The 23,758-nt window shown below is 27.2% G+C and overlaps 1 long non-coding RNA gene across 2 annotated transcripts; it reads right to left on the reverse strand.

The window, feature by feature from the left end:
- Positions 1–4,698: 4,698 nt before the first annotated feature.
- Positions 4,699–20,769, reverse strand: LOC149058306 (uncharacterized). 2 transcript variants are annotated; one of them, XR_016190569.1, is made up of 5 exons: positions 20,631–20,769; positions 20,253–20,438; positions 16,523–16,578; positions 7,643–7,727; positions 4,699–5,857 (listed from the first exon to the last, which is right to left on the reverse strand). It is a non-coding gene; the product is annotated as an uncharacterized LOC149058306 (long non-coding RNA). The 2 variants fall into 2 exon arrangements; XR_016190570.1 differs by lacking the exon at positions 4,699–5,857 and adding an exon at positions 6,920–7,047.
- Positions 20,770–23,758: the final 2,989 nt, after the last annotated feature.

The raw sequence follows: 23,758 nt of genomic DNA on the forward strand, positions 1-23,758 counted from the left end.
GAAAAAAAATTACACAATAATATTATATTATACTTTTTTGTTAGGAGCCCGTATCCCGATGCTCAAATATAGAGTAAATTGTGTTGTCACAAATTATATTATCATCAGATTATTTAATACCATAATATAATGTGTGTGAGTTCCGACAGTGCGGTCGATTGTTGTTATTATTATTATTCGATTACAATTTAAATATTTATATTTACTTTTAAATAGGTTATTATTTTCATTATGCTTTATAAAATAAACATACTATTATATTATACTAAATTATTATATTATTGATAATATCATTGATTAATGATTATAAATACTATAATATTATATTATTTATAATCAATGATAATATGTTTAAAATTTGTCATCTTCAATTTGGCCTTTTTTGGGGCCCCCCTCCATAAATACGCCACTGGGTGTAACACAAAAATCGCCTGTTCCGTGTTGTTAACATGCCGATTGTTGTCCGACTTCAGTAAATATTACAAATATGTACTTACAAAATAGCATAGAATAATATTATGTTGGTATAAAGGCCATTTTGTTCGATAAAATATGAGTACAACTTCCAAAGTACCATATTAGTACAATAGTACCTATAAATTATCAACTAGGTATGTTCTATTAAATTACAAGCTATACACAAACAACAAAATATAGACTACTAGCACAGGCTTTTAAAAAATGCGATTTAATTTATGCTGTATTTTGACACCTCATCCCATTTTTATTCGAAAACTATAATAACTAATGGACATAATAATTCACTTTAAATTCAAATCAAACAATTACAAAAAAAAAAAATTATAAAAAACAATACTAACCTAAAATAGTCCGTCAGCCCATTTTTGTAATTATAATACAATAATGCATATTATATTACGATATGAATTATTTTTGTAATTTATTTGGCTATTTATAATAATTCAATATAAACTATAAATAGGTAACAGCATACAATTAATTTCAATGATTTGAAATTTTGAAAAATGTTATCAACTTTCGAATTGCCAAGAAAAATACTTTAGAATTACTACTAAATAATTAAAATCGTTATTCTTCGTTAGAATAATAACTTGGCTGGAGGATTCAGTCTTAAAATGTATATAGCCTGCAGGCTGCAAGTACTAAGTATTATGCAATAAATAATGTATAGACCCTATTGTATTATAAGTTTGTTTCCAGCCAAGAAAACTAAATTTGGATTAATTATGATTAAAATAATTCACATACCTAATAAATAATATAAATTACCAATTTTTATTAAATTTGGATTAATCATTTATGCATACATTTTACACATTAGACCATTTACTTAGATTCCATCTTATATCATACATTTTATAACATTTATCTTTTTTTCACTTAGCGTTTTTTATACGGAGTTGACGGTGTGTTTTTGTTAGGATATTGTTAGTTTTTCATAAATTATCATACTTAATATACTGTATTAATACGTCTGGGGTAAGTAATTGATAATTGTTTACCATCTGCGCCCAACGACAGATTAAATTAAATTATTATTTTTTTTTTACATGAAGTTCACTTCTTGACTTAGTGTATTTGTTGAAATATTATTAGTTTAAAAAAATTATATTTAGATAAAGACTAGATAATTTTATGTTAATAATTTATATAAAAAGTGGCTAGCCTAACCTAACCTAACCTAAGTTGTGGATGTACCTCTGTCATATACGTCCGCAGAAATTTTTCTAGGGGGGAGGGCAATGTTAGGATTTGAGGATAAATATTATAATTTTACTAGGTGTTTTAAAATAATAACCTTTTTTATTATACAATATATTATATTTTATTACATTACAAATTATTTTATACTTTAAATTTGTTGTATAGTATATAGTAATTTATCTTAAAACATTCAATTAAAGAAAATATTTTTAAAAAGCCAAGGGGGCAAATGCCCCAACTTGCCACCCCTGCGGGCGCCTATGACCTCTGCTGTATAGTAGGTTACAAGTGAGTTATTGTAATTGATGGAATTAAATTTGAATCCAAATAATTAAAAATATAATTTGCGAATATTCGTGATTTTTACGTAGTATGTTGTCAAAATTTAAATTTAAATACTTATAAAAAAAAATCGTGACTATGTATTTTTAATATTTTTCAACTGCTAATGTTACATGTGTTAGAAACCTTGTATTAAATTTTCAAGCTTTTCTAGCCAACAAATACATTTTTATCGATATTTATTAAAAAAAAACTAATAATGATCGAAAATTGCAAATACCTATGAATACTTATAGACAATATAGTTCAACTTAAGTCAAACATTTTTGAAAATTGCATGGTGGATAGAATATACTTATAAAAATATTTGTTGAAAATTTCATGTATCTATGGTCGTTTGTTTTAAAGTTACATCAAAAACCAAAAGCGATTTTGTCGAAAACTGATGGTGCGTAAAATTTCCCGTTTTTCCCTTAATTTTTAGTTAGTTATCACGATTATTTAGAAAAATATTGAGAATTTTTATTTTTGACTCCTAAAAGTACCAACTAGATTCATTTGCATATTTTTGGATTTTAAAAGTAAAATTGCTTATTTCAGTACATAAAAAAAAATTTAAATTAACGAGCTGCAAAATTAACTACACAATTTTTATATAAAAGTTTTATAGGTGATAAGTACAATCTAAAATATCTTTACGTTTCGGATATGTAAAAATCTCTAGTTTTTTAAATTGTCCCTAAACAATTTCTTATTTTTTGTACTGAGCAGGAATTAGATACAGAAAGATTTAACACATGAACTGCGCAATGAATGTACAAGGCAAGTGGATAACTTTTGCGAATTACTATGCTTGAATTCCATTGAATACATCATACATTAAAGAGGCACCATCGTATTCTTGTCCCCTCTCATATATCATATATTTCAAATCAAGGTACTCGTCTAATATGCTACCTACCATAAAATGGGGAGGCCCCCTTTCGGCCAAAATGTACCCTTCCTTTTTCGGCCAGTGTCACTTTTCGGCCAAAAGTTACCGTTTACTTTTCGGCCATCACTGTCACCTTTCGGCCGAAACTTACCGTTTACTTTTCGGCCACTGTTCCTTTTCGGCCAGCACAGTTTTCTTTAAAATTTACAATTTTAACAACTGAACAAATTATTACATTTGTTAAATAAAAATTAATTTTTGTGCATATTTAATTATTATTATATTTTTATTCGACTGATGTATTATATTATAACATTTTATTCAATTTATTTAATTTATTATTTTTCACAAAGTATTAGATGCTTATTTAATTATTATTATATTTTTATTCGACTGATGTATTATATTATAACATTTTATTCAATTTATTTAATTTATTATTTTTCACAAAGTATTAGATGCTTATTTAATTATTATTATATTTTTATTCGACTGATGTATTATATTATAACATTTTATTTTATTATTTTTTCACAAAGTATTATGTGATATTTTTTTTAAAAAATCACATTTTTCGATACAATCATAACTCATAAGTTGTTAAAATTGTAAATTTTAAAGAAAACTGTGCTGGCCGAAAAGGAACAGTGGCCAAATATTAAACGTTAAATTTTGGCCGAAAAGAGTAGGGTAAGTGTTGGACTGTTGGCCGAAAAGTGACACTGGCCGAAGACGGAATGGTACATTTTGGCCGAAAACGGTGACGCCTATTAAATGGTATCTAGTATCTACCAAAAAACTGTATGCGTGTAGTACCTTAGTACCTAAGCTACATACCGCAGTTATTTTTATTTTATTTTATTTTATTACAGGAAATTACATTTGAGTTATTAAGTTAAATAACATATTATAGCAGTTGTACAAAATTATATCTTAAGAAATAAGAGAACGCTACACCCGCATGTGTCGTCACCGTCTTACACGCGTACTACATAGCAAATTTTCGTTCGCTAGATGCAATAGTGTGCTGTTAGTTTTGATATTAGAGTGAATTGACCCATCATCAAACTTTTAGGTAGGAAAATTATCTGTGTTCTCATATTGGTTTTTTTACGATATTTTAATTTCTAAATGAGTTATGAGCATGTTAAGCGTGAATATTTTAAAATTCATTTACTCATTTAAAAATTAAAATATAATAGGTTATATAATAATATAAAATAGGTAATTTTGAAAATTTCATGATACAAAAAGTTTAACATATTATATTTTACGTTATACATATCAGTGGTCGTCGTGATTGAGTATGATGAAAACTACTATAATATATACGTACATTGTACATATGTAGTATGTATAACTGCAAGATCGATTATTATTCATACGTATATTGTAATTTGTAAAGAGTATAGCCAAGATAAAATATTAATAACTGATTAATTATTTCAAAATCAAGACCCAGTGCTAATAAAAATCAGACTATAACAGAACATAATCAGGTTTATTGAATATTATATCATATTTATCATTATTATTTTTAGTATCTAAATCATTTTTTTTTATAATTTATTAATCAACTTAAACCATATGCGTTGGTTTGTAAAATATCAACATAAAAATAATTTTAATTTACAGGTATTTTTACATTTTAAATAATTTTCTTTAAGTACAGCATAAAGTAAATAATATTAATTATTATTACTAATATTTGTCATTATTTTATTACAATTATATAATTATAATTTTATTTTTTTATATAGGTAATATTATACATATTGTGACATATTAACACAAAAAATATTATTAATATATATATATTCTTACATTTTAAATAATGTTCTACATTTTATTTTAAAATTTCTTACATACATTTTTGTTTTGTTCGAAAATGGTCATGCCCGTATAAGTGTTAAGGATTAAGGAATGTATACTAATGTATCGTTAAGTTTCGGGTAACTAATGCGTAATACCTATTACTTAATGTTAAAAGAATGATAAGAATTAAATTAGTAGTTAGTACCTACCTAATTAGTTTTGTTGATTTAGAATGAATAGTTGTAAATTAAAATACAACTCAACAACTAACAATATATGTATTTTTTGGATTGTTTGTAATTATTAAGCCTCGTCTAGACCAAAGAAAAATTTGTCGAAAACAAGTGTTTCCGACATGTCGTCGACAATGTTTCTGATTTCCCGTCACAAGCGGTAACATAAAATATATTTGTCGACGACAATGTCAGCAATATATGTTCCCGACAAATTTTTCTTGGTCTGGACCGAGCTTTACTAATTTATACCGAATTCGAATTGAAAATTTGAAATGTAAAATTAATTTTAATTTTTAGTAAATATGTCATTATAAAACTGTCAATCTCATTAAAAACAGATGTAATACGTCCATCACGCTAATAAAGTTTATTACAAAAAAAAAAAACATGTTTTATACAAACAATATGACGAGACACATTTACAATACCAAATAAGCATTATATCATGGTACACTTTAATATAAAATACATAATATTTTAATAAATGCATGTACAAAGTGACATTTATAACATAAAACCACATTATAATCGTGGAAGATAACCGTATATTGAAGTAAAATTAACATATTTAAATTACGGATTTTTTCCCTCTAATATAAAAATGTATCGTTTTAGTATATTATTCTATATTCTCATGTATCTTTATTCTTTTTATTGTCTTTTGTGTTGAGGTGGCGGTAGTGGCCGGACCCCGGACGATCACGTTTGTTCACTGGGTCCCTGGTATTTGATTTCAGTTTTGAGGAGAGACTTGCGACGTTGCCGTTGAGAAGAGGTCGTTCAGAATCATATCACTGCCCCCACCTGTCTTCCATTGTTAAGTGACTACGATTAGTAGCCGAACGACTTCCTTGTCCCAAAACCGATTGCCACCAATCGTGCAATACAAAAAAGATTTTTACTTCTAGAAAATGTATAATAATATATTTTATGAACTCAGGTAGGTACGAGTACATGTCTATTATGCCAGACATTACAGGTAAAAAAAAAAGTGAGATCCAAAAAGGTTATACTTTATTTGTGCAATATTTTTTAAAGAACCAAAAATATAATAATTTAATTAAGAGGACCCTACAAGGAAGGACATTTTCCGTCTCCATCTTACAAGTGCATAATACTGAAAATGTACACTCAACGCAGTTACGTTTACGTTTTTTTGTTAGTTTAAAAAATAGAGTGAAATTAATTTAGCCAATTATCGAGCTTTTATGAAACTTAACGGTAAGAACAATATCAGTTTGTATGTTGGGTTTTTCGATACTTAAATTGTTTAGCAAGTTTTCCGTATATAATATAGTGTAAAAATAAAATGCTTATTTAAAAACTGAATTATAGAAAAAAACCCACGTAAAAAAAACTTTTTATCGTCAAGTTTTTTAATACATTGATTCACTCTAATTTTTAAACTAAAATAGCATATTGAGTGACCTGCTGAGTGTAAATTTGTTATATTATGTACTTGTGAAATGTGGTGGCAAAATGTGTCCGTGCGCGGCGTCCGCTTAAATGTAAACGTTGAAAAATAAATGGTAATTTCTGAAGTTAATAACTTACCATTACAAAAGCCAAATAATCAAATAATGAACCATGAACGTATATTCATCTTAAGATATTAACATATATTTTAGAGTTAGGATTAATTTTTTCAATACTAATTCTAAATAATTTATCTTTATTTGGACAATTTAAAACTATAACACTTGAACATGACATATTGTTTCATAATTCATTTTATTTATAAAATAGATTATAGTAACCTTTAAACATCGGTGCGAATTTGATGAACAACGATAAGTTTAACTGACTATAATAACGATTATATATTAACTGAGTAGGTAATGATAATAACTTTTTTAGTTTCTTCTAAGTTATATACTTTTTGATAATTCTTAATCATACAATCAAATAAATAATCTAAATGTTGATAAAAATAGTAGAGATAAAAATTAAAAATAATTTATTATACCTTAGTTGTAGACTGTAGTACACGAGTCAGCTATTACAAATACTTTGTTTTATTACCATAGTGGTTGGTTTGAAAGGAACGCGGAGGGACGGTGTCCTTTTTTTATCTTTCTTTAGAGCGAATCTCTTCTATTTTTTTTTTTTTGTTGAAACATTAGGATTAGTTGCAAAATTTTAAAAGTAAATTAGAATATTGTCAGTTTTTGTGATATAAAATCTAGCCATAATAATTTTTCTGTGTGCCTACTGCCTATGAAAAAAAATTATTGTTAAATTTCCTAACAAATCACTATAGTTATTAATTTAAAAAAATTGTATTTTACATAGTCTTGATATATACTAATATATACGTGATATCAACATTGCTTAAGGGAATCTATGGATGGCCCACAGTTATATTTTAGCCAAAAACATATCATTATTTTGTCTATCGTACTTATCGATTTAATAATATGATAAATTATCACTGTTAATATTTTTAAAACTTATTTGAATTCGTTATTAAGTATACTTGTAGACTTCACACCCTCCACCCAAAACAAATATAAATTTAGTTTGAAATCTTGAAATTTTCAATTGTGTTACTATATTATACATAATACATTATACCTAATCGTTTGACAAAAAAATAGTATCACATTGTTATGGCAACTTATTTAAAAAAATATAATATTAAATTCGGAAGTATATCAAGCACAATGATATTTAATTTAATTTAAATTACTTAAATACTTAATCCAACTTGCTGTGATTAGGAATTAGAATACAATAGGTAAGTCATCCGGTTGTTGTCGATACAGCTCCATAACCTAACACAAAAATTATCAATTATTACGAAATATGGTGGTATATTGATGCATCTCGGTTTTTTTAAAACCTTAAAGTTTAAATTGTAAATCACATTTTTATATGTTAGATACTTTCACATTCTACCTAATCTTGAGTAGTCGAGTGTCCTCAACAATTTACCATAGTTTCATTGCGACCAGATTTACATTCGCTTTTTACCATATGTTCAATTTTAAAAGTAACAGGAAAATTTCGAACGCATCACTTGGAGTTTGGTTCAATGAAAAACTATTGCCTACTGTCCTACTGAACATATATAAATTCATATTTTTTTGATAGTCATAATTTTTAACTATTTTTTTTGTGTATGCGCAGTAAAATAAAAATGTCTTAAATATGTACCTCGATTTTGAGACAGGATTTAGATTGATTCATTTTTATTGAGCTACTTTTATTTTCTACAGTTTTTTGATGTCTTCAAAATTGAAATTTTTGGAACAGCCAAAAGTTGTGACATGTTTTTAAATGTTCCCATAAAAAATAGTCCAATGGTGTTATATCTGATGATCTAAGGGGCTATTGAACTGAATCATCCATTTATATCCAAAAGTTTGGTTAAGGTATTCTCGAACAACTATTGCATCATGGTCATGAGCCCCATTTCCTTGGGAAAATAAATTACGTCATTTAAAACGTCGCAATGCCACGCCAATAAACAGTTTTAACAGTCACAATAGATGTTACACATCAAAAAAGATTTAACTTTAATTTTTAACACATTAATCATAACATTCCACATTTTTATAAAAATATAATATAACTTAAATATAAAAACTAGGTGTATCGAGCCCTTGACTTTTAAAAAAATCTATTAATGACTGATAGTTTTTTAATACATCGATATAAATTACACCAAACCATTAAAATATATTGAAATCAATAGTTTTCCGTCAATTAATACCATTGAGTGTTTTATTATTATATTTCCCTAGCACTAAGTAGTGGCTGCTGTTCGACCGAATAATAAATACTTATATTATTCTCGCGGAATTCGTGGCCTCGGCCGCCAATGAGCGTCACGGTTGGCATAATCCTAACACAAGTCAATACTTGATCAGCTCACGCCGTTGGCAGTGGGCGAATTTTTATAGTTCATGCACCACCGCGCGGTCCCCTTAAATATAGTAAGTAGGTCCTTTTGGCTAAGCTGATGATTATGGTATATTTTTGTACCGTATTTGCATTATAGTTATAGTATATATTTTTTCGTATACGTTTCCTTGAAAATATTTAGCCCTGAAATAACCGGTGAGCGGTGAGTATGCGGCGAGTTCGAAGAAGGACGTAAAAGAATCATTTTATTCTGTAAGATCCGAGTATTTTGTAAAATATTACAAACAGTCTCGCTGTGTAGTTTAATTTGAATACAGTACACAAAGCATTTTATCCGAAAATACCGTCGTTACCCGGGTTTTCTCGCATTGTTATTAAATTTTATTGCGTTTTTTTTTCATTTCATTTTATTTATTCCAAAACATCAATTTAGATTTATCTGTACCGACCATTTTTTTTGTCATGAACGCTGCCGTTGGGGAATCATAAATAAAACTGTATAAAATATATCTATACAATCGTTGCACATGTGGTGTAAACACTAAGCCGGGTTAGATCCCTCGAACCTATAATGACCTGGTATATACATTGTCGCTATTATATTAATACTATACAAAACGACCGGGCGCCGAAAACCGGTTTCATTCTTTCCATCCCCTAGTTTAGTATTTTGTTATGTCCACGTCCATGAAATATGTATATACAGATAGACGGCCCGATGCCTATCGGAATGTGCTTTGAAAATGCGTACCCATGTACCTACTTTAGAACATGTGTGTAATTTATTACATTTTTAAAAACGAAATGTATTTGAGACGTGATAGCAAATACCGACAATCGTTCAAATGTTTTCATGTACTCGACAGGGGTTGTGTTTTTATTATACTGCGTAGTTAGAATTCCATGAAAGAATGACTCGCGTTGAAGTAATGTATGATGTATGAAGGTACATAATACCACACAGACACATATAACATAATATACTTTACCGCCATATTATTGACAACAAAAAATAAAATTCGATATCGTCATTATACGTATATAGAATATTATTATTATTATATGATAACTGATAAGGTAAAACTAAGTGGATTTTAATGTCGATGTATCATGTACGTGCTTTCGATTTTTTCAAATATAATGAAAAATATAGACTGCCACGACGAGCATTACCAAGTGAAATTTCACAAATAATAAGAATAAATTATACTTAAGCATTCAATCGTTTGTAATGCTTTAATGCCTATTATTGGTTATTGTTTATTATATTTAAAATATTAGAGTGATTTTAGTGACTGTCATTCTATTAAAACGTAAATGAGTCATTTCATAAAAATTACGATTACTTAGGTATGGTCATAAATCATGACTACGAATAAAATGTATGATACTATGATGCTATTAAAGACCAAATGGAGACACTCGCTCATTAAACCAGGAAAAATTTAAATAAAAAAGTAATATAAAACATAAATTATCCATGTAGTTAATGATATAATCTAATAATTAAAAATATCGTAATCTAAGTACATTATATGTATATTATAATAATTTATTGTTTAAATTGATGTTTCACAATATGTAGTTAAAACTTAAATTTTTACAATTTTAAAATGTTTTTATTCATATCTATCATATTGACACAAAAATAAAAATTTGTTTTTAAATCTAACGTGTTATGCTTAAAAAAATTACACGTTATTTTGAAAGTAAGTATAATAAGATTTAGATTTAGTATCAGACATTTAGTTATTATGTATTTATACACATTTAAACAGGGTAGCTTCCAAGCATCGTGCCTTAAACCTTATTTTAACAATAGTAAAATATTTTTGCATGCCGTCAAAATTAGATCAATAGGTTTCACTCCTTGAATAGTTATGATTTTTAAGTTTAGAAAAAGAGAATAATATAAGACCTCACCATAAACTGTAGTTAACTATTGAGATATAATTGACAGCTTTAAATATTCCGTGTATACCACATAAGTACATTTATCGTGGAGAGGGGTGTATAGGGGATTCCTTTGGATCCCTCGTGACCTTTTTATTTTACTTTTTTACATCTTAACTCTTAAGGAAGTGTATGTTCAGATGAATATTTTTATAATATAACAGAAAAAAAAACAAGTTGTGTTAGGTATCTACATGGAAGTTGGTGTCTTAAACCGTTTAAGAGAACGAAATACACACATTTCATATGTAGGTAATAACAATAAGTAATAACTTAAAATCCTTTGTATTTACCGTATAAACACGTTATACACGATAAACAGTTAATGATTTAACTTTTAATGACGAGTTGGTAACGACCAAAATTACAATAATAATTAATTTTGACTTTGAGAAAATATACATGTGATTATCACTTTATGTTATACTAAATATTTATGGCATTTATGCTATTTATTATGCGTGATTAATATGAAATCAAATTTTAATTTATTATACATACCTGCATTTCCATTGTTAGAACATATTAGGTAGGTACTAGGTCCGTATATAATAATCTAATTATGTTGATAATTGTTCGAACTTTCGACCTTTAGCTTCGAAATTTCAATTTTAGATTTTTCTTATTGTTGTAAATTATTGTAATACTAATTTATTTTACTGCAATTTCAGTACCTATAATATACTAAATATTAAATATCATTATAATATTATGATAATAATTTTACAATCAAAAAATAACTGTAGGTAGGTAACTAGTCAAAAGTTATCCAATCCCATACTACAAGACGTATCAAATAGTAATATTTTTAAGCTATTATAAAATAATAATAATGAATCTAGAAAACTTTTATATTCGTACTAGGTAACCAATAAAAAATTGCGTGTAGAATATGTTGAGTTAATCATAATATTTTAAATCTTTACATTTCAGTATAATAGAAAATTGTCTTTATGTAGTAATTTGTACGGTAATTAATAAAGTACTAAAGTGGATTAAGTCCTTTAAGTGACAATATGAGTGATTCTGTTACTAAACAATGTTTAAAAAACATCTTATATTTTTATTTTTTTATTATTGAGGTATGATTACAGGTAGCATATATTATGGTATATATATATACCATTATAGGCTCATTGGTTGGCCCTGTCGCCGATTACTTATAAATTTATAATAAATTATAATTATTTAATTGATGAACCATTTTATAAAAGAAGATTAGATTTTTTATGATAGATAGTCGATATTAAATTATAAACCATTTATTGATGTGTATAATACTTTGATGAGTTGTTTAGCAAAAATATGGTTAAAAAGGCACAAATATTTTAAATAGAAATTTATAACCACATATTTAATTTCAGGTAGATAACACTGGAGCATGATAGTAATAACACGTAGTTGTGCTTAATATAATAGTACAATTGGTTAACGTATTTTGTATTGATAATAAAAATGTATTAATATATTTTAATTAATATTTAATTCAATTTAAGGTATCTGGATATGAATTTCATATCCCCAACCTACCAAAAAGTAGTGTATACTTGAAGTTTAGAAAGGAATTTTAAATAATTTTGTATTGAATACGATAACGAGATCGGAGAAAAATTTTTAAATTATATTATATATCTATCGACTGCATAAACAAATCGTATCGGAAACATACTTATTGCTATACCAAGTAAACTAGTTCTAATATTTATGCCTATATATTATAGTTATGTATAGTGTAATTTAATATACCTATATATGCCTACAGAAAATATGTAGGATGAATAATAAAATATAATATACCCATCATTAAGTACTAGTAATATTTTGGTTCATATATAGGTAATACATATTATTTTATGCACCCTATTACTGAGTGTCAAATAATACTGTGAGTATTGATTGCTAGTACCTATAGTTATTGCTCAGGTAATTCGTACACACGGGCACTCTTAATCCAATATTCATTTATTAATGTCAACGGGGTCAGAAGTAAAATAAAAAAAAAAGAAAATAAGATAATAAATTAAGTGCGTATGCCTGTAGGAGTCTCACCAAAATAAAACGAGATGGTGTTATTATTGCAGGTGCGTAATATTGTTAGCGTTTGGTAGAAACCAGTTGTCCGACAATATGAACACGACGACGACGACGATGGCCACCACCACCACCACCACCACCTCTACAATCACGTAGCTACCTGTTGCGCCGTGCAGATGCAACGTCGAAAACGAAGGCAAAAGGGCCACATAGTAGTATAGTACACACCCTATTGAAAACTATTTACACATGTATACGCAGTACCTAAACATTATTTATCTCTTCTGCAGTATACTTATGTGTATAGTGACAGGTATAACAACTTTATATTAAATATATGTATCTGACGAAAATGTAAATAAACTTTAATAATTTATTATTAAGAATAATTCCACACTGCTTTACTTGGGCTGCTAAAATAGGTTTCATGTAATTTTATCTAGGTATATATGTTTAGATATGGATCATAAAAATATGATTAACTCTAATACACTAATTGTGTTCAAAATTAAATACTTTCATTCAAAATAACATACTAATATTTTAATGAAATCACCAGGGACTAAGATTTTAAATGTTGGAAAACAATTCGGTTCATTTTGGACGTACTTGTAATACAGGTCCAACGACAAAATATTTGAAGATCAAAAAAAAAAAAATTAGGATGTGGAAGAGTTATAGCGTGATGTCTCGGCAAACTAATACGATGCTCTTATATGTAAAAACATAAAACGACGGGACTACGGGAGTATAAGTTAATTTCAATAAATTAATGTACCGAATCGAAAAACAATAATAATTGACTACAAAACCATGAAAGGAATAGTTCTGTTAAAATAACGACAGATTATTAAATACTACAATTATTGTAAAGTTTCGTATTTACTCACTCGAAATTAGACACAAAATTATTGATTTCGTTAAATAATTAGTCTTTAACATCCATAATTGCGAGTTCGGATTGACTTTCAACAAAAGTGTAATGTAATATTATGGAAAACACGGGTAACCTACTTACGAGGTAAAAATTCAGTCAATAATTGTAGGCACTAAAAATTAACAAATTATAATTTCTCATTTTTTGCTAAGATCAGGAACATTGGATTACCTGATATGCCTGTTATAATACTACCTATAGTGAGATATTATAATGTTATTATCAGAACGTAGGATCGTATACCAATAATATATTGTTGTAGCAGATTGTTGCTTATTTTATGTGATTATCGTCGATAGTAATGAATATCGAATATAGACCTACAGATAACATAATATATATTATGTATTCTTCGAATGAAGTCAACAAGTCACCGAAATGATTATTCGGTAACTGTAAGTCTGTAACTACTACCAACCCCCCATTACTATTTTCCATAGTCCACGAGCACACGGTCTCAGATTCCATGGAGTAGCTTACAGATTGAACACCACACGATTTTAAGAGTCTGTGTTTGTGTGTGTGTGAGGGTACGTGCGCATGCGTGTGTGTATGTGTAATAAGAGGGTGGGATTAGAGTCTACGGTGGTTGGAGGTGGGGGTTGAGATTTGAGAGAAAATAACGAGAGAGATTTAATAGGTATATTTTCCGTTTGACCGCCACCGCATGTACTTAGTAATCAAGAACGTGTGAATTTCATCAATTATCAAGCTTCTAGGTAAGAACATTATCTGTGTTTAATTAATCTTTTACGATATTTTAATTTTCAAGTGAATTATGAGCATTTTTAAATATTAATACTTTACATACATAATATTATACTTCCTTTTAAAATTATTTACCATTCGGGAAAAAAATAATTTTTTAAATAAACATTTTATTATTCTTTTGCTATATAATAGACAACTCATTATTTTTCCCTGTGTATTTAATATGATCATATTATAACGGTAAATAAAAACTATGTGATAGGAACTACAAAAATATTTGCTGGTTTTAAGAATTTTGGTTCTTTTGCTAATAGATTAAACATTATTTGAGAGTTTAGAAAAATAGGTTGATTTTACATTTTTGTTCTCTCGTTTACTAGTTTTTAACAAATTTAGTGTTACAAAACGATGTGACAGGCGGCAGTATATTATTGTAATAATATTTTTATGTATATAAATAATTTAATAGATTTCGTCTACAAAATAATACTATCGGACGCTGTATAAAAATATGATAATGTATAATAACATACAAAACAGTCAATAGTTTACTTGCACTAGTTTACACTAGTGTGTGTGTGAGTTAAGAGACTTGATAGAGATAATGATTCATAATGATTTTAACTAATCATAAGACCATCATGGGTAGGATTAAAGTCAACGTGAGTTGCGTGTCGGGGGTTGAGGTTAGGTGCTCAAAAAGAGGTGTTCATTATTGTATTCTGTTTGACCATCTCCGCGTGTGTATATACAGTGTTAGAGTATTCCCGCGTGCCATCACGGAACTTTCTTGAGTGTATTATTTTAATTTTACTGTATATATATATATTATATTATATTCATTTATTATTTATTAGTTTGCTACTATCGTGTATCGTGTACATGGCCTACTGGTTAAGCAACAGCTTCTCGTTGCTGTATGACTGGCTAATTCGTGCCTTCGAGTACGTGCAGCAGAACTCACACGACGGTTACTTAATACCAGACTCGAGGATCATCTATATACACCTCCAAATCTACCATTTTCTCTATATCATTGCGTCGGTGAGGATCTACATGGGCGTGCCTTTGACACGTTTCAATTTGTTGGATAACACGTTTACCCTAGAACATTTCCACATTCACCTTTAGCCGCTGAAAAAGAGTGCTCTCCTTCTCCGGGCACAATCCTTGAGACCTTGCCTGAAATTTCCGCCAAACACCAGAGAATTTATAAAAACAGGAATAAGCTCGGTATTTTTAAATTATTGATTTGATTTTATAGTAGCTAATCGCTCATAAGTAAAATAACTATTTGTTAAACTATTTTACATCATTTTAAACTATGAAGTTGTTTCATAATATATAATATTATAACAAGCGTATAATATAATATGTATCGTCGGAGATGATCACCAAAAAATTTAAAAAAAATTAATTTTATTTAGACAATCTATAAAATAAAAGATCGAATTCTTAGTTTATTAAATTAACAATGTTAGTTATCTTATGACAACTTCTAGAGTCTGGACTAAAAAATGTTCGGGGAAAATAAAAATTCCTATATATCAATCATCAATATACTTTTAGTCGTAAGGTTAGAGAAGGTTAGTATCATTATTCATAATCTTTATTCTTTATATTATTTGTATACATAATGATAAGAAGTAGGTGAGGTAGGTACAAGGAGATTATCTGTAAAATAATTACGTCCTATTTCACTAAAAGTGTTAGCCGTTTTTATTATATCATTATAATTCTAAAAAGTTTTGAAACAAAATACTTTTCCATTATAGATAATCTAAAAACTCTAAAAACGTAATTGCTAAAAGCATCGATTCATTTTTTTTTTAGGAGAATAGCCAAAGTTTGACATTAACTTCAATTTTTAATTAAAAAGTAATAAAAATCAAGAAAATAGTTGTGTAATAGTTAAATGTTTGAGTAAGTCAATGAAAATATACTAGCAATTATTGTGGTCGAGTCCGATAAATACTAGTTCTGTAAAATTATTTTTTATAATATTATTTTGAGTCTATTACCTACATTAAGTTTGAATGTATGATATAAGCAACATATTATACTTACCTATCAGACGCGGCTTCAGGGGACTTAGGAGCTGTCACCTTCACAAGCTCGTATTTCTAAAAAGTAAAAATTGTATATTGTTAAACACAGAATAAAATTAAAAAAAGCGAGAAAATGGATGTCGCTCTGCTGTACAGTAGGTTACAAGTGGGTTACTGTAATGGATGGAATTAAATTTGAATCCAATGATATTATATCATTGTATACCAAAAACGTTTCTGAGCGGAAACGGTTTATCTTTCTAGGATATATTATATATTATTAAAAATTTTCAAATCTTAGATTTAAAATTCAAAATTTGAATGCTTATAAAAAAAATTGTGAATATATATTTCTTTTATTTTTCAATTGCTATTGTAAAAATATGTTAGGAGCTTTGTATTTAATTTCCAAATCTTAAATTTAAAAAGAAAAACTTTTATGAATTTCTATCTAAGATAATTTGAAAATTGCCGTAATTTTTACATATTAAGTCAATATTTGAACTTCAAATGCTAATAAAAAATCGTGCCTATGTATTTTTATAATTTTTTAATCACTATAAGAATAAACTTATGAGGAACTTTGTGTTAAATTTTCAAGTATTTTGATTGGGCCATAAAAATTTTATCGACACTTCAAAAAAATTTTTTTAGAAAAATTGAAAATGTCAGTTGTCTATAAATATCTAAAAAAAGTCAAAATATTTTAAAAATTAAATCATGTAAATAAAATGCCAATCTAAATAACTGGTAAAATTTTCATATATCTACGACTTATACTTTTTGAATAATAACAAATGTTTAAAATCGTTAGTGAAATCGATTTCGTAAAAATTTGAACTATAAACGCTTATAAAAAAAAATTGTGACAAACAATTTTTAATTTTTTTTAGCTACAATAATAACAACTCATAAGGAACCGTGTATTAAATTTTCAAGTTTCTTCGGTCATCCAACATTTTTTTATCGGCACTTCAAACAAAAATTCTCAAAAAAATCGAAAATTTCAGTGGTCTATAAATAACTTAAAAGTCAAACATTTTTGAAAATTAAACTGTATATAGATAACACTAACATAAACATTCGTTGAAAATTTCAAGTATTTTCAGTTATTAGTTTTTGATTTACAACCATTTAAAAAAGTCGATTTGGTCGAAAACTGGTTTTGCGTAAAAATTCCCGTTTTCTTTCATTTTTTTTTTGTTTTTCTCGATTTTTTTGAAAACTGTTGATGTGTATAATGCACCAAGGATATTCACTTTTACATCAGAAACCACCCAAAGTTTGAAATTGAAGCATTATTTCGACTAGTTATACACAGACAAAAAAAAACCCACATCATTGTAAAATCAATACATTCATCACTCCGCTCAGAATCTAAAATTCATTTTTTTCAAGAGCCTTTATTATTGCCAATAGAATCTCCACAGTCTTGGATTTTTCCGTTTTGTATCGTCAAGTATTTAAAACTAAAACTTTGTTATTTTTAAATCATAGTGCCTAAATATTTATTTTATAGTTTTATTTAATATACTAAAATTTTGTCTTTGTATTTCTTACTATTTTTACTTTTATTATTATTACTTGTCTATTGTTTTCATATTGTGCCAATTCATAATATATTATATATATAGGCCCGTTGATTTTTTATAAATAAATGAATAAATAAATATTATTAATTTTTAATCTAATTTCGATTAAAAATTGTGGAAACATCGTTTTCATTGTAAACGTCATGACAATTTAAAATATTATGTTTTTAACAGGTAATTTTTATCCATTGGCTATAGTATTGTATAATATTAAAATGACGTTGGTCTATTTTTGTTGAAACACAAACGGAATCCAAGCCCTGTGAAATATCATATAATGTACGAGTACCTATTATTGATTTGCGCTCGTTATTATGTTATGTTGTACAGGTATTCGGACAGCATGCTGCGTACAATGATAATAGTGCGGATAATAAGGAAGAATAATTCGATAATGGGCAGTCCGAATAATGCGAAGATACTGATATTTAGCATAGACTCTATTTTGATTTTTATGATGATGACATTATTTGTTATTTTTTTTGATCATATGTTGGTGAATATTTATCGAAATGCTGATTTGCGGTTCCAACGGATCTGCCGGATATGGTGGACCATTAGAAGATTAATAATATTCACAATTATGGTTCTGACACTAATATCTTTCATTTTAATATAGTTCTGAACATCACTGCTACAGTTGAAATCTATCATCTTCTGGCAATACAATTTTTATAGAGCACTGCAGCCATTATGTTGACAGACTGCGGACAGAGCTATTAAGGCGACACATAATGTAAACTTTTCACAGATTTTTTTAACCTTATTTTTTCATTGTTCAATGTGTAAATTATTACTATAATTAATGCATAACCTGTAATTTAAAAAAAAAAAATCACTAATTTAAGAAATATTTATTTTCTTTTTGATTTCCATAAAACACTTATCTATGTCTTGTTTGAAAATTACAATACAATATAAAGATTTTAACACACATATACAGTTCGACTTATTTATAACTAAATAATATATTTATCTACTGTAAAAGTATGGGATCTTTTTTATGGTAGGTATGTTTCTTTTATACAGCTGATTATATAATGTTATATGATTTATATACAAGGTGTAACAAATAGAACTGACTTTTGGAATAACTTTTATTCAAATTAATATTTATTTTTTTAAATGTTTTTTTCATTAAGTGCTCCTAGCACTACATGTATGATAATTTTTTTTTGATATTAAAATTTTTTTTTAAATTCAATATTTCTTTTAATTAAATTAATTTGAAATGAAATAACTTTTTAAATATGTCATTTTTGAGAATTTGCTGACATGAATATATTTCTTAAATTATTTCCTTATCATATAATATTAATAATTTTTGCCAGACGTTTAATTTGCATATTTTTTTTTTATGTCAGTTCTTTCTGTTACATCCTGTATAAATTAATATCGACATAATAGGTAATATAATAATATGGAGAAAAATATTTAAAAAATGGATTATTAGTATAACCCTAAAACATGTTGTTTGTAAGGCATGAATTATTGAACTAAAATAACTAATTTATGCCGTTTTTACTTAATTATACGGACAACTAGAATTAGACATCGTGAGTTATTTTATACTGTTCATACAACATATACGAATTAATGTGTGTAAAATATTTGAGCAATATGAATTGTGATAAACGATTAAAAAAATAATATACGTAATTAAAAGAGTAAGAGGCAGAAAAAACAGAAAATTTTGATTATCAAATATTATGTAAAATGGGAATATTTAACGTAATATTGTATTAAGTGAAAAGGCGCATAAAATGTGCATATTAAAACATATATAAAATAGCTGGTTTACTGTTTTTTCTTTGTTTCTACTTATTTTACAAATGTAGGTGGAAAATTATATTTTTTGGTGTATATGTTTAAATACAAAGATGTTCCATACGTATAATTAATGCATTACTTGCATCAAAATTGTACTGTAGTTGAACGCAGGGCTAGATTGGTTTGGCTAGTTACCGAGTAAAACTTGGTGAGATGTGACCATTTTAGGCCGTTCAAGTCAAATTAAATTTTTACTACCCGAGTAATTTTTTTATATTTTTTTTACATTTAATACCATATATACTTATGTTCTAATATTCAATATTCAATAAACTATAAATTGATTTTTTATATATTAGAAATTTAAGATTTTTTTTAATCGTATACCTCTGTTCTATAATTTATAGACCTTTGACAGTTGAGAAGTTAAATGTTTTTTTGACCAAATAGAGTAGTATCTGCAAAATTGTGGTACCCGACTAGGGTGATTGTTAACTCCACCGGTTAACAGGTAGTCGACTTTAGGGTTGGATTTGTAGCGTATTGTAAATTCCAACGATACATTTTTTTTACCTGAAAACAGGTAAATTCCATATAAAAATCCAAATATACATCACTTTACAAAAGCTCTATTAGATATTCAATAATTATTATATTATTGTGGAAAAAAATATATAAGTATCTGAATTATTCAGACTGAATATAATACATTATATAAATAATAAATCTGTACATAAATTATGTACCTAGGTACGTATTACTTACGTAATGTTAATAATTATATATTTTTCTATTATTTCTATTTGATTTTTATATGATATTTTGAAGTTAAACTTCTTCACGCAGGGTAGTGAGGAAAAAAAAGCGAACGGGCGGCCGTACGAACGCGAACACGGACATGTCATCGTTGTGCGCAGCCGCGAATTGTCGTAGCTGTATTTTGTATACGGCTATGGGTTGTGTCATTAAGCGACAGTATTTTTGGTAGGGTTATCAAACAAAGAATACTCAACAATAATATTAATGAGATAAATATTTAGATAAAAACGGAATGATCGTCCGGGATGATTTCATACGGCCGTCGCCCGTCGGGGCGGCGGTGCGCAGCGTATCAGTACGTCATGTACATTTATAGTACATAATATGACATTATGATAATATTACCCAAGGTTTATAGATTATACAGGTTGCCTCATAATCATGTAAACAAAGCAATCCCCCCGCAGCGTCTTATTACACATGACGTCATCCGTAGGAGAGTTTCGCGGGCGGCTATGGTTTCGTATGTTAATACAATGCTTAATATTCATATTTACAGCCATACTTGACTGCTAAATGCTAATTAATGTGGATTTGTGTTTGACATATGTTTATTATTATGTTATTATCAGGGTTCGGGACTTATAGCACTTGAAATCTTTAAAATAAGCGCTTAAAAACATCATTATAAGCACTCAAATAAGCATTTAAAAAACTTAGATTTGATCAAAAATATTTAATAAAAAAAAGAACTTTATTTTTACACGATTAAGTAGAAACTAGACATAATTTGTAACTGTGCTAAAAATAATATAATTTAAGACTACAAAAAATACTGAAACAAAATGATTAGGAAGTTTCTAACTAAAAAATCAAAAAATTTATTGTATAAAAAAATCAAACTTCACTTTTGAGACGTTATAAGACGTAATAGATTTTCTGAAACAACCATAAAAAGTAGAAAAACTGGTCAAAAAAGCAAAAATCGTTAAAAAACCTGGAAATAAGCATATTTTTAAAAAATCATTGAAAAATGCACTTTCAAATTTAATAATTAAACGTGTTTCAACATGAAATACACTTCCATAGCACTCTACTACATTTTAAGTCAATCCATAAAAATAAGCAAATGCTTTGTACCCACCTATAATTTTTAAGCATATATTAAAATATTTTTTGTTGAAGAAAGTAGAAACCTATATTATTACCTATATATATTCATAATATTATACTCAACACAATTTACAAATAAAGTGTTGACTGATTATAAACTATTGTAATTATTACTAAATGTGTAAAACTTTAAACCCAATATTAAAATATGATACTTTAAATTCATTGTATTATCAATCCTCATACTAATATAAACTAATTTTTAAAGTTTTCAGTTTTCTCACGAATGAGAAATACATTCCAAATCATAATCATAGTCAGAATCAATACTATTATTATTTATTAGCAATATATTCATATAATAATTAATTGTACAGATGCAATACAACATATTGTTTTATAGGTGCTTCTAAAAAGTTAATGTTTTAATACAAATATAATATAATAAATATTTTAAAATAGTTTATTAACATTAACATTTTTTGTTTTTTATACATTAGATACATTTCATTTTATATTTTAATATATTATTATACAATTTTTATACTAAAAAAAAAAAAAATACTATTATTAATTGGGTAGATAAATGTATACATATTTAAGTCATTAATTTTCTTAATTTACATTTACTTATTTTATTTAGTTGAGCTTTTGCTTTTCGTTTTTTTGCTAATGATGCTGCATGCAGGTTAAAATATTTCATTCGGATCAACAACCTTTGTTTGACATAAGACTGAATTACAGGTTTATATTTTTGTGCCATTTCAGTTCTGTTGAAAATCTTGTCTGTAAGTCTTTTAACTACTCTTAGCTATAAAATATGAAAAGCTTTGTTGTCATCAAAATAAACTACCTACATATTTTTCAGCATACATTATTAATAAAATAATACCCTATTGGCAAAAATTATGGTAAAATTAGGTACCTGTGAAATGAAATATCGAGTCCTTCCTCTTTAATCTTGCTAGCGTAATTCTTGCACGTCGCTACGGCACAAGATGAACCACCCGAATGTTTTTTGTGATTTTTTTCAGGTAAAAAAAATGTACCAGTGGAGTTTACATGAAAAAAGGTCTAAAAAGGTCGAAATCGGTGGAGTTTACAATGCGCCCCCCCCCCCCAACTAGAGTATTGCCGGGAAAAATGAAAAACACCTTTAGCTAGGTAGAATAAATAAGGGTCTTGCAGACCCAACTACTAATCACCGTGTACAACGGCGTGTGGTTAGAGTTCAAATGGGTTTTCCATGAAATATTTACGTCTCATTTCATTACAGAGGTTTTTCCAATCATATAATATACCATTACAATCCTAGATAATAGTTTTAAAACAAAAAACTTAGGTACCATAGGTACTTGCATTGGGACCGGATCTGATAAAATCTAGTTCTGTACAATTATTTCTTTATAATAAATCGAGGCATTTAAATTCTATTTGAGAGAATGATATAAACAACATATATCTAATATCTTACGACGTTGGTGTACTGACTATTGACTAATTGTAATAGAATTGTGTTTTTATATTACAACAATAAAATCATAATATAAACTAACCTAAACACAATGTTAATCTTGAAATTAAAAATTTTTCTCATTTTTCATTTCACAAATTTACTAATATACGATAATTTATTTAATATAATTACTAATTTTTATATCAACTTTTAATTTTAAGCAATTTATTAAATGATTTTTTATTTATACCTAATTCTTAATAATGTTTTTACTTAAAGATATAAGTTATATTAGATTCAAAATGGAACAATTAGTTTTACAGTGGTGAATTGATGAGTGATTTTATCATTTTATGTTTTCAATTGGGCTTTGAAAATTGTAAGTATTAAAAGCTAAAGTAATATTTTTAAAAGTACTCAGAATAAGTACCACTATATAGCATCTGTTACGGAACAAATTACTTAACACACAAAAAAGGTCTTTCTCAAGGTCAAAAATTTGACCACTATAATAAACAAGTGTAACACAGATGACGTAAGGAACACCCTTACAAAACAGTATTTT

The sequence above is a fragment of the Diuraphis noxia genome, unplaced genomic scaffold, assembly GCF_037042655.1.
Source record: "Diuraphis noxia isolate RWA-SAM2 unplaced genomic scaffold, SU_Dnox_SAM2 contig0002, whole genome shotgun sequence".
Classification (NCBI taxonomy): Eukaryota; Metazoa; Arthropoda; class Insecta; order Hemiptera; family Aphididae; genus Diuraphis; species Diuraphis noxia.